Source organism: Tachyglossus aculeatus, chromosome 12, assembly GCF_015852505.1.
Source record: "Tachyglossus aculeatus isolate mTacAcu1 chromosome 12, mTacAcu1.pri, whole genome shotgun sequence".
NCBI lineage: Eukaryota > Metazoa > Chordata > Mammalia > Monotremata > Tachyglossidae > Tachyglossus > Tachyglossus aculeatus.
Genome location: NC_052077.1, coordinates 15,180,813 through 15,196,580, shown reverse-complemented (window position 1 = coordinate 15,196,580; position 15,768 = coordinate 15,180,813). Strand labels below are relative to the sequence as shown.

At 43.1% G+C, this 15,768-nt stretch overlaps 1 protein-coding gene across 1 annotated transcript in view; it reads right to left on the bottom strand.

The window, feature by feature from the left end:
- Nucleotides 1–15,768, bottom strand: part of ELMOD2 (ELMO domain containing 2) — a 94,771-nt gene that overhangs the window by 65,605 nt on the left and 13,398 nt on the right. The gene's annotated exons all lie outside the window — the stretch shown is intronic.

Below are 15,768 nucleotides of genomic sequence, written 5' to 3'. Positions count from 1 at the left end.
TTTGGGCAAGTCACGTCACTTCTCTGGGCCTCATTTCACTCATCTGTAAAATGGGAATCAAGGCTGCGAGTCCCATGTGGGACAAGGGATTGGGTCAAACCTGATTACCTTGTATCTACTCCAGTGCTTAGAACAGGGAAGCACATAGGAAGCACTCAACAAATACCATTATTATTATTATTATTATTATTATTATTATTCATAGGGCTGTCTGACTTTCTCTGTGGCTGTGAGACCTGGACTCCCTACAGCCACAGCAGGGGACAATTTGAACAATTCCATCCAAACCACTTACGATCCATTCTCAACACCAATTGGCAAGTGAGGGTCACAAACAGTGTCCTGGAACAAAGTCAGTCCTTTAGCATTGAAACTAGTCAACACATTTGTGCTGTGAGGAGAAGGGACAACAGTAGGGAGAGCCAAATAGCTGCTGTATATTAAGCTGATATTGAGAAACCAATAGCAAGTAGGAGGGAAGAAATATTTTAAGATTACACTAAAATAAAACCTCAGACAATGCTGTGTCCCAGGTGAAAATTGGGAGTCAAATGCCACAGATAGAACATGGAACAGTGCAATCAGAAAAAATGAACAGGCCATGTTTCCCTACTCCTCAAGAAACTCCTCACCATTGGCTTTAAAGCACTCAATCACCTTGCCCTCACCTATCTCACTCTCCTACTACAACCCAGCCCACACGTTTCGCTCCTCTAAAGCTAACCTCTCACTCTATTTCGATCTCATCTATCTCACCACCGACTTCTCGCCCACATCCTGCCTCTGGCCTGGAACGCCCTCCCTCCTCATATCCGACAGACAATAACTTTCCCCCGCTTCGAAGTCTTATTGAAGGCACATCTCCAAGAGGCCTTCCCCAAGCCCTCCTTTCCTCTTCTCCCACTCCGTTTTGCATCACCCTGACTTGCTCCCTTTACTTATCCCCCGTTCCAGCCCCACTGCACTTTTGTGCATATCTGTAATTTAGTTATTCATATTAATTTCTCTCCCAAAAGCTTAGTACAGTGCTCTGCACACAGTAAGCGCTCAATAAGTATGATTGACTGACTGACTGAAAGGAGTCGTTCTGTTTCTAGGAGACGCCTTGTAGAGACTGTGAAACAAGGTGACTTGTTTTAGACTGTGAGCCCACTGTTGGGTAGGGACTGTCTCTATATGTTGCCAATTTGTACTTCCCAAGCGCTTAGTACAGTGCTCTGCACACAGTAAGCACTCAATAAATACGATTGATGATGATGATGACAAAAACACAAACCAGGGCCAGGCAATGCAAACAAGCACGTTGGTACAACAAGCAATTGTCTTTGTGTGTGCACAGTGTGATCAAGACTGTGAGTCCTACCTCAGCCTTTTAATAATAATAATGTTGAAATTTGTTAAGCACTTACTATGTGCCAAGCACTGTTCTAAGCGCTGATACAAAGGGCAGATACAAAGTAATCAGGTTGTCCCACGTGGGGCTCACAGTCTTCATCCCCATTTTACAGATGGGGGAACTGAGGCCCAGAGAAGTTAAGTGACTTGCCCAAGGTCACACAGCTGACAAGTGGTGGAGCTGGGATTAGAACCCAAGACCTTTGGCTCCCCAGCCTGTGCTGTTTCCACTGAGCCACACTGCTTCTCTTCAGTAATACATGCGCCGATATCTGAATCTCACCATCAGTGACATCTGTGAGCAGAGAACAAGAATTCACACTTTCACGTCGATGGACATAATTATAATTAATCAAAAGCAAACAGATAATTAAATACCCGAAATAGATCAATAATAAAGAAGTGGCTGAAGTAGCTGAGGGGATGACATGGTTGGGCAGGTTATGGGCTTAGTCAAGGAGTGCCTCCTGGAGGAGGTGGCTTTTAATGAAAGGAAGGAGACGATTGGTTGCAACTGAGTTGGGAGGACCTCCCAGACAGGAAAAAAGGCAATGGAGGAAGTGAGCAATGGGCTTGGGACACCTCCTCTCCCCACCCCCTTGATTGGGGATAATAATGATGGTATTTATTAAGCGCTTACTATGTGCAAAGCACTGTTCTAAGCGCTGGGGAGGTTACAAGGTGATCAGGTTGTCCCATGGGGGGCTCACAGGCTTCATCCCCATTTTACAGATGAGGTAACTGAGGCACAGAGAAGTTAAGTGACTTGCCCAAAGTCACACAGCTGACAGTTGGTGGAGCCGGGATTTGAACCCATGACCTCTGACTCCAAAGCCCATGCTCTTTCCACTGAGCCACGCTGCTTCTTAACATAGCTATGTTAACAAAGCTATGGCATCATCGAAGGGAACCATCCTGGATGGCCTAGTAATAATAATAATAATGATAATGACGGTATTTGTTAAGCACTTACTGTGTGCAAATCACTGTTCTAAGCGCTGGGGGGATACAAGGTGATTAGGGTGTCCCACAGGGGGCTCACAGTCTTAATTCCCATTTTACAGATGAGGTAACTGAGGCACAGAGAAGTTAAGTGACTTGCCCAAAGTCACACAGCTGACAGTTGGTGGAGCCGGGATTTGAACCCATGACCTCTGACTCCAAAGCCCATGCTCTTTCCACTGAGCCACGCTGCTTCTTAACAAAGCTATGTTAACAAAGCTATGGCATCATCGAAGGGAACCATCCTGGATGGCCTAGTAATAATAATAATAATGATAATGATGGTATTTGTTAAGCATTTACTATGTGCAAATCACTGTTCTGAGCGCTGAGGGGGGATACAAGGTGATCAGGGTGTCCCACAGGGGGCTCACAGTCTTAATTCCCATATTACAGATGAGGTAACTGAGGCACAGAGAAGTTAAGTGACTTGCCCAAAGTCACACAGCCAACAAGTGGTGGAGCTGGGATTAGAACTCATGACCTCTGACTCCCAAGCCCTGGTTCTTTCCACCGAGTCATGCTGAATCTCAAATAGTAGTTCCTTAGTAGTTTCCATGGCTCGGTAGCTCACACCATCCTAGGCCTCAGGCTGGTCACAAGTCAATTTTTGCGCTCCCAGCCTTGCCACAAAGCGCTCTTTTGTGCCACTCACGGGAATCCACTGAATGCAAGCGGAAGCTGCTCATCTATCCAAACTACTGTTTATTTAGAACCGGAACGGAACCGGAACAGTGTTTTCCCAAGAACCAGTTTGAGCTGATCCAAATCACGATTAGTTTGAATCAGAGCAATTGAATCCTAACCCAGCTGAACAGTTTACCTCTTCTTTCTACCGCTTCCTCCACAGGCCGGGGTGGAGGGCTGGAAGAGGGGCCACAGGAGTAGCCTGATCAACCCCCCGAAGTCACAGGAGCAGAGTGAAACTGTCTCCCCTCCTAAACCGTAAGCTGGTTACGGACAGGGAATGTGTGTGCTAATTCTGTAGTATTACAACATTACAGTATTTCGAATGCTCTCCCAAGTGCTTAACACGGTGATCTAAACACAGTAAGCACTCAGTAAATACCGCTGATTGATTATGGGCTGAGGAAATCAGTGAGGTGAGGTAGGACTGGGACAGCTGACTGTTTTAAAGCCAAATATTGAAGGGAATTTCACCATTATGACAACAGTTGAGCCTGCTGCTCCAGAGTGACTAGGTGCTGGGCTCCTGGCAGGTGAGAACTGCCCCGTTGGAAATCTTGCTGAGGGAGCCCAACTGGAAGTGGAGTAGGAGGATGGGATTGTGGATGGGGCGGAGGCGGGGGTGCTGGATATAAAAGAGGGATTAGCTGTGGGTGGAAACTGGATGGAAGGGAGGATCTGAGTATGGAGGGCTGGGTGAAGGGAGATGCGACATAATAATAATAATTATGGTATTTGTTAAGCACTTACTATGTGCCAAGCAATGAGAGGCGACTGGGTAGAAGAGGGAGCTGGGTGGGGAAGAGGAACTGAAGTATGACAGGGTCTGAGAGGCTAAGTATGAAGAAGGGACTTTATTGAGGGGACTGGGGGTAAGAAAAGGAAGGATTGAGCATGTCGGGGAAGGATCTGAGAGAGGGGCTGGGACTGGGAGATAAGTGGTGACTGAGTGTAAGACAAGGGCTGGGTGTCAAGGGGTACTGATGTGAAAGGTGGATGGAGGTATGAAGGGTTGGTGGGGAAAGGGGCTAGGGGCTAGAAAGGGCAAGGTGTCCAGAAACAGCTTAATAATAATAATAATAACGATAGTTTTTTTAAGCTCTATGTGGAAACATGAGGAAACTATGTTCCAGGCTCTGTACTAAGTGCTGGGGTGGATACACGCAAATCAGGTAATCATAATAATGCCATTTATTAAGCACTTACTATGGCCAAAGCACTGTTTTAAGCGCTGGGGAGGTTACAAGGTGATCAGGTTGTCCTACGGGGGGCTCATAGTCTTAATCCCCATTTTACAGATGAGGTAATTGAGGCACAGAGAAGTGAAGTGACTTGCCCAAAGTCACACAGCTGCCAATTGGCAGAGCCAGCATTTGAACCCATGACCTCTGACTCCAAAGCCCGGGCTCTTTCCACTGAGCCACGCTGCTTCTGTAGAACACAATCCTTGTCCCACGTGAGGCTCACAGTCTCAATCTCCATTTTACAGATGAGGTAACTGAGGCACAGGAAAGGGAGTGACTTGCCCAAGGTCACACAGCAGATCAGTAAGTGGTGGAGGCAGAATTAGAACCCATGACCTTCTGACTCCCGGGCCTGTGCTCTTTCCGCTAGGCCAGGCTGTTTCTCTTAGGGAGAGAGGCAACTTCTCTTAGAGAGAGAAGAGGGAAGGGGAAACTGGGGTAAGAGAGGGTGTTTCAGCTAGAACCTTGAGTCCACTGTAATCGTTTCTAAAAATAGTTTGGGAACCTATTTTGGAACATTTCCACCCGGCCCAACAGAAATGGTTACACATTCAGCTGCTACATTCAGGCAATACATTTCTTCTTGTTTATCAGACTTCGAGCTGATAGGAGAGCTTCAGTAAATTGCACTAGATTTAGTTATCTTTTTCCTAGCAACCGGGGCAGCGTTTCCCAATGGCTTGGGGGAGGTCTGAAGCAACATTTTAACCTGGTGAAATATGACCACAACACCTTTGCAACATTCTGCATCGGATGGATGGTTCAGAACATGCATTACTGTCAAGCATGCTTTGTGGTCCACTTGGCTGTGAATCTGAAGTCAAATGGAAGAGGAATATTAATCCCAAAAGATGCAGAAGAAGCGTCACTCCTGTCACCATAGTTTCTCAGGAAGTTTTTGATGTGCTTCGAGAGTTGGTTATTGTAATGGCATTAGTTCACTGGGAAAGGGGAGCAGAATTTCAATACCTTAATTTTTCTAACATTGCGACAGCTGTGAAGTAAATTTCCTTCTTGTGGTCAGAGGCTACAACCCTCACTGTCTTCCAGACTCATTTCTCACCAGAAGGATTTTGCAGCTGTCTGAGGCTAGGGTGTATCGATGTCTGTTGAGCTCTTGGAGATGATTTTAGTTTTGGTTGTTTAGTAGTGAAAAGTGAGAAGTAGTGGGAAGTTATGAAGGACCTGGGTTCTAATCCCGGCTCTGCCACATGTCTGCTGTGTGACCTTGGGCAAGTCATTTAACTTTTCCGAGCCTCAGTTACCTCATCCGTAAGATAGGGATTAAGAACAGTGCTTGGCACTCTGGACTGTAAGCCAGTCATGGGCAGGGAATGTGACTGTTTATTGCTGTATTGTACTCTCCCAAGCACTTAGTACAGTGCTCTGCAACACAGTAAGAGCTCGACAAATACGACTGAATAAATGAATGAACATAGTCTGCGCCCAACAAGTACCATAATTTTAGTGCTCGGTGTTTCAGTGACTTATTTCTGCTGTTGCTTGGAGGGGGCTTTGCAGCATGAAAGCTAATGAATGCTTTCAACTGCCACCTCATCAGAAGAAGACACAAAGGGAAATCAGGAGTGAAAATGTATTGCCGAACACTGGCAATATGGACTGTTGAAAGACCAGGAATATTGAAGCACTAGTCAATGCCCAGGGCCAGAAATGGATCTCGTGATGGGAAGAGGAGGCAGACTAAATTTGGCTCACTTCTCCTCTGATATAGGCTCCCTAATTCAAACTGGGACTGGGGCTGGGGTTTGAGTTTGGAGAAGCAGCTAGGCCTAGTGATTAAAGCTCAGGCTTGGGAGTCCGAAGGACCTGGATTCTAATCCCAGTTCTGCCGCTTCCCTGCTGTGTGACCTTGGGCAAGTCACTTCACTTCTCTGCGCCTCAGTTCCCTCATCTGTAAAACGGGGATTAAGACTGTGAGCCCCATATAGGGCGGGGAAAGTGTCCGACCGGATTATCTTGAATCTATCCCAGCTCTTAGAACAGTGCCTAGCATGTAGTAAGCACTTGACATATACCATTAAAACAAACAAAAAGAATAGGATAAGAAGGCCTTTTTGTGCGTGAAGACTCATAATTGCCAAACTTGGACATTTTTATATGCAGCTTTTCCGCAAGTGTCAGTCAATCAATCAACCATATTTATTGAGCGTTTACTGTGTGCAGGGCACTATAATAAGCTCTTGGGAGCATGCAAATAGCAGAATTGGTTGCCATCTTTCCTGCCTATTATGAGTTTACAGTGTAGTTCCTCTACAATTGCTCACATTGAAATGGGGTGGGTATCTTTCCTATTGTTTGCGAAGTTCATTTTAAACCATGGATATCAGATGGATTAACTCAAAATCACCTCAGGATGAGTGACCTTGTCAACTCACACACTGTCCTTCATGGGAAACCAACTGGGGAACAAAGATGAGGAACTTAATTAAGTTTAATTGAGGCTTAATTAAGCTCTCTCTTCCTCTAGACACACCCTCTACCACTCACTTTCCCCAACCTGTCAGGACAACCAAAAAACAAAGTTAGTGTCTGGAAGAAGTATTTGCGTTCCTCAAGAAAACAGGAAGTGTGACGAGGTTATGAGAATTAGCATGCCTGTGCCTCACCACCAAAAACCAGACATGCATATGCAAGTAGGGGCATTGGGTGAGACAGACAGGGAAATCAACCATAAAGCAAACTTTGGTACTTTCCTGAAATCTCCTAAATAAGGGTTACTCACTGAGGAAGTGACATTGAAGCCTTAATGGGCCCAGGAAACAGCTCTGGGGACAAACTGAGCTAAAAACAGCATAACTGAGTTGGTGACTGAAACAATACACAAAAAATTTGACCTTTCCCCAAATGATTTATCCTCTCCCACAGTTTTATCCCCATAACTGTTGCCCCATAACTTTGAGTCAATCACACCTGAATGTTCTTGCCACCACCTAGACCACTTTTCTACATACCTTATTACTTAAGCACTCACTCACATAAAGAGGGAAGAGAAGTAGTGTTGCTGGGCAGCATTATTTTTGACAATTATTTGTTCATTGTGGTGCCTGTTGCCTCTTAGTCACCCCACTTTGCTCTCAATCTCTTGAAGGACACACTGACCTTTTCATAGCCTACTTTTATTTATTTCTCCTTCTTCTACTCCCCCTCCTTCCCACCCATTTTTACCACTCATAGTGAGTTTTTTCTCATGGAAGCTCTTCCCATAGAGTCGGCTAGTTGTGACACATTCAGATTCCTGCTGCTTTTCCTTTTGAACTTGTTATGATCAGTGTAGGAGGCGTAAAAAGATGGGGTTGAGATCCCTGGGGTACAAGCAGGAGGATTTGGAGAATTATGAAGTTGCAGGGAAGCAACATGGTCTAGCGGAAAGAGCACAGCCCAGGAGACAGAGGACCTGGGTTCTAATCCTCGCTCTGCCACTTGCCTGTTGCTTGATCTTGGGCAAGTCACAACTTCTCTGTGCCTCCGTTTCCTCATTTGTAAAATGGAGCTTCAAAGCTGTTCTCCCTCCCATTTAGACCGTGAACCCCATGGGGGTATAGGGACTCTGTCCAACCTGATGATCTTGTAGCTACCCCATTGCTTAGTATAGTACTTGACAAATAGAAAGCACTTAACAAATACCATCATTAGAAATGACAGGGCTGCTTGAACCTCTGACCTTTGGGTTGGACTGGCTTGAGGTTTCTAAGACACTCTGGGTTTTTGTTCAATGGCTCTCCCTGCTTGTCCCAACCCTTATTTGTTCTCATGGTTTTCGTGTTTCTATACCCTAAAGGTAACAACTTTCAGGGATTTTCTCACCAATCCCTTAGGAATTTAGTGTGTTTCTGTCCAGTGCCACTCTGCAGAGTGACCAAGTCCCAATTTTTATCCAAAAAGACTTCAACCTTCTTGATGAATTTCCATTAACCCAATCACCCTCTAATCACACTGTAATTAACTGTACACTCTCTGTGGGTTTTGTGATTACTTCATTAAGCCCATCTTCTGGTGTTAGCAACAATATTATGCCATTTTTCCTGTTAGTGTGCGTTTTCTCCTGCTTTTCACAATATTCAAGTATGGAAAGTTGGAAGAAAAAGATGTCTTTCTGCCTAATGGAACATGCGGAGTTTCTCAGTTTGTGTCTCACAGAAAGATCATTTTGAGGTCACTGATTTGGGATCACTTATTCGGTTGAGGGAATTTAATATCAATAAATTCCATTGATGATGACACATTCTAGAGTGAGAGACAGATAATACAATAGTCTTTGGGTCTGGCATAAGCATTTTGGGGGTGAAAGTGGAGGGAATGTCAAGTGCTTAAAGCATACAGATCCAAGTGCAAGGGTGACATAGATGGGAGAGGGAATTAGGGGAAATAAGAGTTTAGTTGGGGAAGGAGCTCAGTAAGAAGGGCTGGAAGTGGAGCTGGTTGTTGGAGGATTTTTTTAAGTGCAGGTGATTGGTTGCTACCACAATACTGATTGAACTAAGTTTAAAATATAAAGAATTTTGTAAATTTTTAATTGCTTGTGTTTGATCATACATGCTGACAGAAGTTATGTTGGAGTTCATGCTTTATTTTTTTTCTGATTGGGGAGATGGCTGTAAGCCCATTGTGGGCAGGGATTCTCTCTGTTGCTGAATTGTGTATTTCCCAAGCGCTTAGTACAGTGCTCTGCAAACAGTACACGCTCAATAAATACATTTGAATGAATGAATTAATTAATCTTGGAAAGCAAGCAGTCCGGGAAATACTTCTTTTTGTGTGATTGGATTCTGGGTTCCATCATTTTGATTCTTTTCTTACTTTCTCTTCCCTTCTCTTTCTGTCTCTCTCTGCTTCATTATTATCCAACGTAAACTTCTATTTCCCTTCTCAACATACTGAGCATGGTTTGTTTTCTTTTGCAGTGGCGATGCTACCAAGTGAGCTATGAAAAATTTATTTTTGACATTTAAAAAATATATATCTCCTACATTATTCCCCAGGGACACTGCCTTTCTTGACTGAGGGGCCTGTTTGAATCCTGGGATTAGTTTTTTATGCTATATTCTTAGAGTGAGCGCGGTGAGAAAGAGACAAAGGCTCAAATGATAGGGATTAAATGTTCAATTGTTAAATTTGTTGCTATTGTCTAATCCAACTAAAGATGTAAGAAGAGTGGATAATTGGCAAAGGTAATAACATCAGTGCCTATTGAGAATGGTGATCAATGAGGCCGTTTTGACAATGAAAATTAAGCTCAAAATGACCCTTGCTACTTTAAATAAAATACCATAATAATAATAATACTTGTGGTGTTTATTAAGCATTTAATATGTGCCAAGCACTGTACTAAACGCTGGGGCATATACAAGATAATTAGGTTAGACACAGTCCCTGTCCTACATTGGGAATCACAGTCTAAGTAGGAGAGAGAATGCGAATTACTATAATTAATCATACTGAAATGGAACAGGAAAGCAGAAAGTTTGTCAGTGAAGCTACGAGTAGGAATTGTTAATGGAGTTCTGGTGGGTCCTGGATTCATCATCTCAAACCACATTGGATATTTTAGCAAAATTTTCCTGCCTGTTCACTAAATCTCCTTCTATTCTTCCGCTCCATTAATTGAAACCCTATGATTCTAGTTAGACATTAGTTAATTGAGTCAGATGCAAACCCCAGGGTCCCACTGCAGGTTTTAAAATAGACCACCCTCACCCTTGGCTTTTCATGCACTAAAACGTTCAGTTTGCTAAATGTCTTTCCTGCATATTAATTTCATCAACAAGACTGAGAAGCAGCGTGGCCTAGAGAAGCAGCGTGGCTCAGTGGAAAGAGCACGGGCTTTGGAGTCGGAGGTCATGGGTTCAAATCCCGGCTCGGCCATTTGTCAGCTGTGTGACTTTCGGCAAGTCACTTCACTTCTCTGGGCCTCAGTTCCCTCATCTGTAAAATGGGGATTAAGACTGTGAGCCCCCTGTGGGACAACCTGATCACCTTGTAACCTCCCCAGCGCTTAGAACAGTGCCTTGCACATAGTAAGTGCTTAATAAATGCCATCATTATTATTATTATTAATAGCAAGAGCACGAGCCTGGGATTCAGAGGACATGGATTCTAATCTTGACTCTGCCACTTGCCTACCGTACGACATTGGGAAGTCCATTTAACTTCTCTTAGTTTCCTCATTTGTAAAAAGGGAACTTGATACCTGTTCTCCCTCCTATTATGACTGTGAGCCCCTTATGGGACAGACTGTCTGATCTGATTATTGTGCATCTACCCCAGTGCTTATTACAGTACCTGGAACATAGTAAGTGCTTAACAAATACTGTTTTAAATTATTATTAAGATTCCCTGCCCATTTTCTTCCTTTCCAGACATAATCATTTTTCCCATGTTACAGGTATTTCTTCTCATATTTTATTTTATACAGAGATTTTACTTTACTTATAAATATATACCTTATACAACAACCCAGCAACATTTGGCCATTGGTAGTTGAATGAAGTCAATAATCAGACTGAGTTCCTCCTATGCTTAAATATTGGTGATATTTAAGAGGCTGCTAGTCTGAAATTAGTCATTCCAACTACACTCATAGGGATGAATAACGATGTGTTTGGTGACAGTGAAAAGCAGGCAACAAATAAATGGCCAAGTTTTGGCAAGTATGTTTCTCAAAAGCCAATGTTTAATCGTATATCAAACAAATATCCCACTAGTAATATTAAACCTGGAGTTAGGCCTAGGGTTTGTTTTTTTTAAAAAATGGTATATGTAAAACACTTACTGCGTGCCAGGCACTGTACTAAGCTCTGGGGAAGACACAAATTTATCAGATTGGATGCAGTCCATGTCTCACATGGGACTCACAGTCTTAAGTCTCCAACTTTACAGATGAGGTAATTGTAGAGAAGCAGCATGGCCTGGTGGAAAGAGCATGGGCTTTGGAGTCAGAGGTCATGGGTTCAAATCCCGGCTCCACCACTTGTCAGCTGTGTGACTTTGGGCAAGTCACTTAACTTCTCTGTGCCCCAGTTCCCTCATCTGTAAAATGGGGATGAAGACTGTGAGCCCCCCGTGGGACAACTTGACCACCTTGTATCCTCCCCAGCACTTAGAACAGTGCTTTGCACATAGTAATAATAAATGCCATTATTATTATTATTATTATGGTCCAATACAATTAAATACCTCCTGTTCCTGTTCACACTTATGGAGACTGTATGGATGTGCGCTTCCTGCTGAGGTCTTACTATTTTGTAATTTTCTTATGAGCGAAATAATGTTCATATTACTGGCCAAATGTTCCCCCATTCATTTGGTTAAATTAATGATGTCACTGAAAGAAGTTAAATCCATGAACAAAGGCATGCAAGAACCAATTAACAGGAGCCTATATTTAATTTGTCTCAGCTTCTGTTTCATGTGTGGATGACCTGGGTTGCTGTATAAAGTGGAGTATATATTTATAAATAAAGTAAAAGTAAAGTAAAATTTATATATAAAGGAAAATACGAGAAGAAATACCTGTAAATACATGGTAAAAACATTGTGTCTGGAAAGGAAGAAAATGGGCAGGGTATCTTAACATGCACACAAAAGGAGCTCAGTAAATATGAGTGTTTGATGTACATGGTCCAGTGAAAAGAGTACGGGTCTGGGAATCAGAAGGCCTGGGTTCTAGTCTCGGATCTGCAAGTAGGGAAATGCCTGCTCGGGTTATACATTCAGTGGTGAATGTTTCCTATCACGGATCGAGATCTAATGGCTACAGTGCAGGTCTGGGACCCACTTCCACCACTGGCCTATTGTGTGATCTTGGGCAAGTCATTTAACTTCTCTGTTCCTCAGTTCCCTCATCTGCAAAATGGGGATTAAGACTGTGAGTCTTACATGGGACAGGGACTGTATCCAACCTGATTATCTTGTGCCTGGCACACAGTAAGCGCTCAACAAGTACCATTTTAAAAAAACCCAAAACAAAACAGTCATCAAATTCTGTCACCTAGGTTGTGCCTGCTATCCAAGGGTATGTAGTTAGAGAGAGAGAGAAAAAAATAGAATAAAAACAGCCAATACAGCCTTTAGAAAACATGAGATAGAGTTTGGAGACAATGGGTATCAAGCTTCATACCAAACTGAAGGCCTTTGAGGTTGTTGTGATGTTCAACCTTCCATAAAGCTTCAGTTTCTGGAATAGCTTCATCGCTGTCATCCACAACGCACTCAGATTTTCACCCTTTATCCACCCCTCCCTCAGCCCCACGGCACTTACGTCCATATCCATAATTCATTCATTTATATTAATGTCCGTCTCCCCCTCTAGACTGCAAACTCCTTGTGGGCAGGGAAAGTGTCTACCAACTCAACTGTAGTGTACTTTCCCAAGTGCTCAGTACAGTCATCTGCACAAAGCAAGTGCTCAATAAATATGATTGATTCATTGATCCACAAACCATACCCAACATTCAGCGATAGCACAAGGTGGCCAACAGCGAAGTCTCAAAGCATAGTCTGCTCCCCAGGGTTGAAGCAACGCTTACAGCAACGTAGTCCTCCTGGGTGGGATGCGTGAGAAGAAGGGATGTCAGCAGACATCCAAACTGCCACTATAGGAGGAAACTAAAAGTTTACACCTATAAAGTCAGAGGGCAGAGGGATATGTTGTAAAGACATGATGGAATCGTTGGGTAATCACTGCAGTAGGTAGACCAGTCTGGTGGGGAGAAAACGCCTGAGGAATGTTCTCCTAGAGCAAAGGCTTTGTGAAGGTCGAAAAGGAAGGAGGAAGGGTGAAAGACAGCGACAGGGCCTGATGTTGGATAAATACGCCAATGCAACGAATCTCTACTCTTTCTTGGAAACAATGTGGGAGGGTGAATCGGACCTGTGGTGGTCTTTTCGGTCACTTTTGAATGCCGTCAGAAACTTCAGCTTTGAAAATGAAAGACAGCTCTGTGTACAATCATGAGTAAAGGAAAATTGTGTCGTGAGATTTTTGTTAGGCCATGATTGACACATTCTCTCTCACTTGAACTCTGAGACTTCCTGACATACTGTACCTTCTAAGTCGCCTATAAATAAACGACTTTCCTTACTGATTTTCTGGCAGGTTTTGACCTTTAGCAGGAAGTTTTCGTCCTAATTGTGGTTAACTAAGCTTCAGAAAATGCCTCAGGAACCAAGTAGTAGTATGACTTCTAAAGAGAGTGACAGAGTTACTTCCTCTTCTCTCAAGAGCATACTATAGATGATCTAAACAGTCAGAGAAAGAGTGGTGTGGAAAGGTAAACTTAGCACACATGTGCTAGGAGACATATTCACACAGAGATAAACACATGCAGAGAGAAAGGCAGAAAAACAGAAGTCAACAACACCTAGACACAGGTGAGAAACATAATATCCTCTTTTTAATAAACTCTCTTAAGTACTTGTCCAAATAGAATTTTTTTGACTTTATGTAAAATCCAAGGGCCGGGAATATGTGTCTTCTTTCCACCGTACTCTCCTGACCACTTGCCGATCGCTCGATGACATTTATTGAACAGTTACTGAATGCAAAGCACCATTTGGAATGCAGAATAATATATTAACATACTACAGGATTGTATTAGGAGAAGCAGCGTGGCTCAGTGGAAAGAGCATGGGCTTTCGAGTCAGAGGTCATAGGTTCAAATCCCGGCTCCACCAACTGTCAGCTGTGTGATTTTGGGCAAGTCAATTCACTTCTCTCGGCCTCAGTTCCCTCATCTGTAGAATGGGGATTAAAACTGTGAGCCCCCAGTGGGACAACCTGATCACCTTATAATCTCGTCAGCGCTTAGAACAGTGCTCTGCACATAGTAAGTGCTTAACAAATACCATTATTATTATTAGTAGTAGTAGTAGCACACTATATACAAGTATAGGGCTTTTCACTTAGTAGATAATAAATGTCACTGATTGATTGCCTAATTAGAAAATGCTTCATCAGCTTCAAGGGGAAGGCTTAGCTGTTGTAAAGGTTTGGATTCTAGTCTCTGCTTAACCACTGCCTCTCCATATAATTTGGGGAAGTTGCTAAACCTCTTTGTGCCTCAGTATTCTCTCCTACAATAAACAAATGTAATTTCAACTTCGAGAAATGTGGCATAATGAGCTGCGGATACAGTGCTCTGCACATAGGAAGCGCTTAATAAACGCCACATAATTGCCAATAAATGGACGGATAAAGTAGAAAGTGCAGTAAGGAGAGGTTTTCAAATGGTGTCCTGAACCCCAAGAAGCTATTACGGCTCTGGGCTAGTTTCAAGAGCACAGTTCTGATCCCAGTTCTGCCAGTTGCCTGCAGGCAAATCACTTAACTTTTCCATACCTCAGTTCCCCCACCTGTAAAATGGGGATCAATGCTTGTTCTCCTTCCTACTTGGACTGTGAGCCCCTTGTGGGACAGGGACTGTGTATGACCTGATTAACCTGATTCTACCCCAGAACTTAGAACTGTGTCTGAGTAAGTGCTTAACAAATAAAATAATAATAATAAAATAGACTGGCACCCCTAACCCCAGCCAGCCTGAATGTCTCAGAGACCCCCTCCTGGAACAGAGAGGCTCAAATCCGGGCCAGGTTCCTCTTTGTTCAGAAAGGCAGCTACTAATTCCTCACTGTGGGCAGGAAATGTGTCTATTATATGGTTATATTGTACTCACCCATGTGCTTAGTGCTCTGCACACAGTAAGCACTCAATAAACATGATTGATTGATTGATTGATTAAACTGGCCTCTGCAAATGATGCAGGACTTTAGCTTCAGCTTTACTTGATAGAATTACATAGTGATTTAGTAGATAATGGACCAAAGAGTTATCTTTGAACTCAGGGAAAATTTGTAGTCAAAGAAAGAACAAGAATACGATAGATTGATAAGTATAATTAGTAAAAAAAAAAAAGCAAATGAATAAACAAAAGAGAAGTTTAATTTGTGAGAAGCACCGTGGCCTGGTGGAAAGAGCATAGCGCTGGGAGTTTGAAGATCTGGGTTCTAATCTCAGCTCCACCACTTGTCCGCTGTGTGACTTTGGGCAAATCACTTAACTTCTCTGTGCCCCAGTCCCTCAGCTGCAAAATGGAGTTTCAATACCTGTTCTCTCTCCTACTTAGACTGCGACCCCATGTGGGACCTGATTATCTTGTATCTACACCAGTGCTTAGTACAGTGCTTGTCACATAGGAAGTGCTTAACAATATTATTATTACCATTACTGTTTTTATTATTCATTTGTCTGCCTGAGGTGCTAGAGATTCAGATTTCACACTAACCTGAAGCCTGAAAATAATCTAACTAAATGAGTCATTCACCCTAACAGAAAGGACATTGACTACAAGCTATTTAGAACTATGTTCACCTTTTCTGAATCCATAGTTACAATTGTTCCAAAATACGGGCAAATTGCACAATA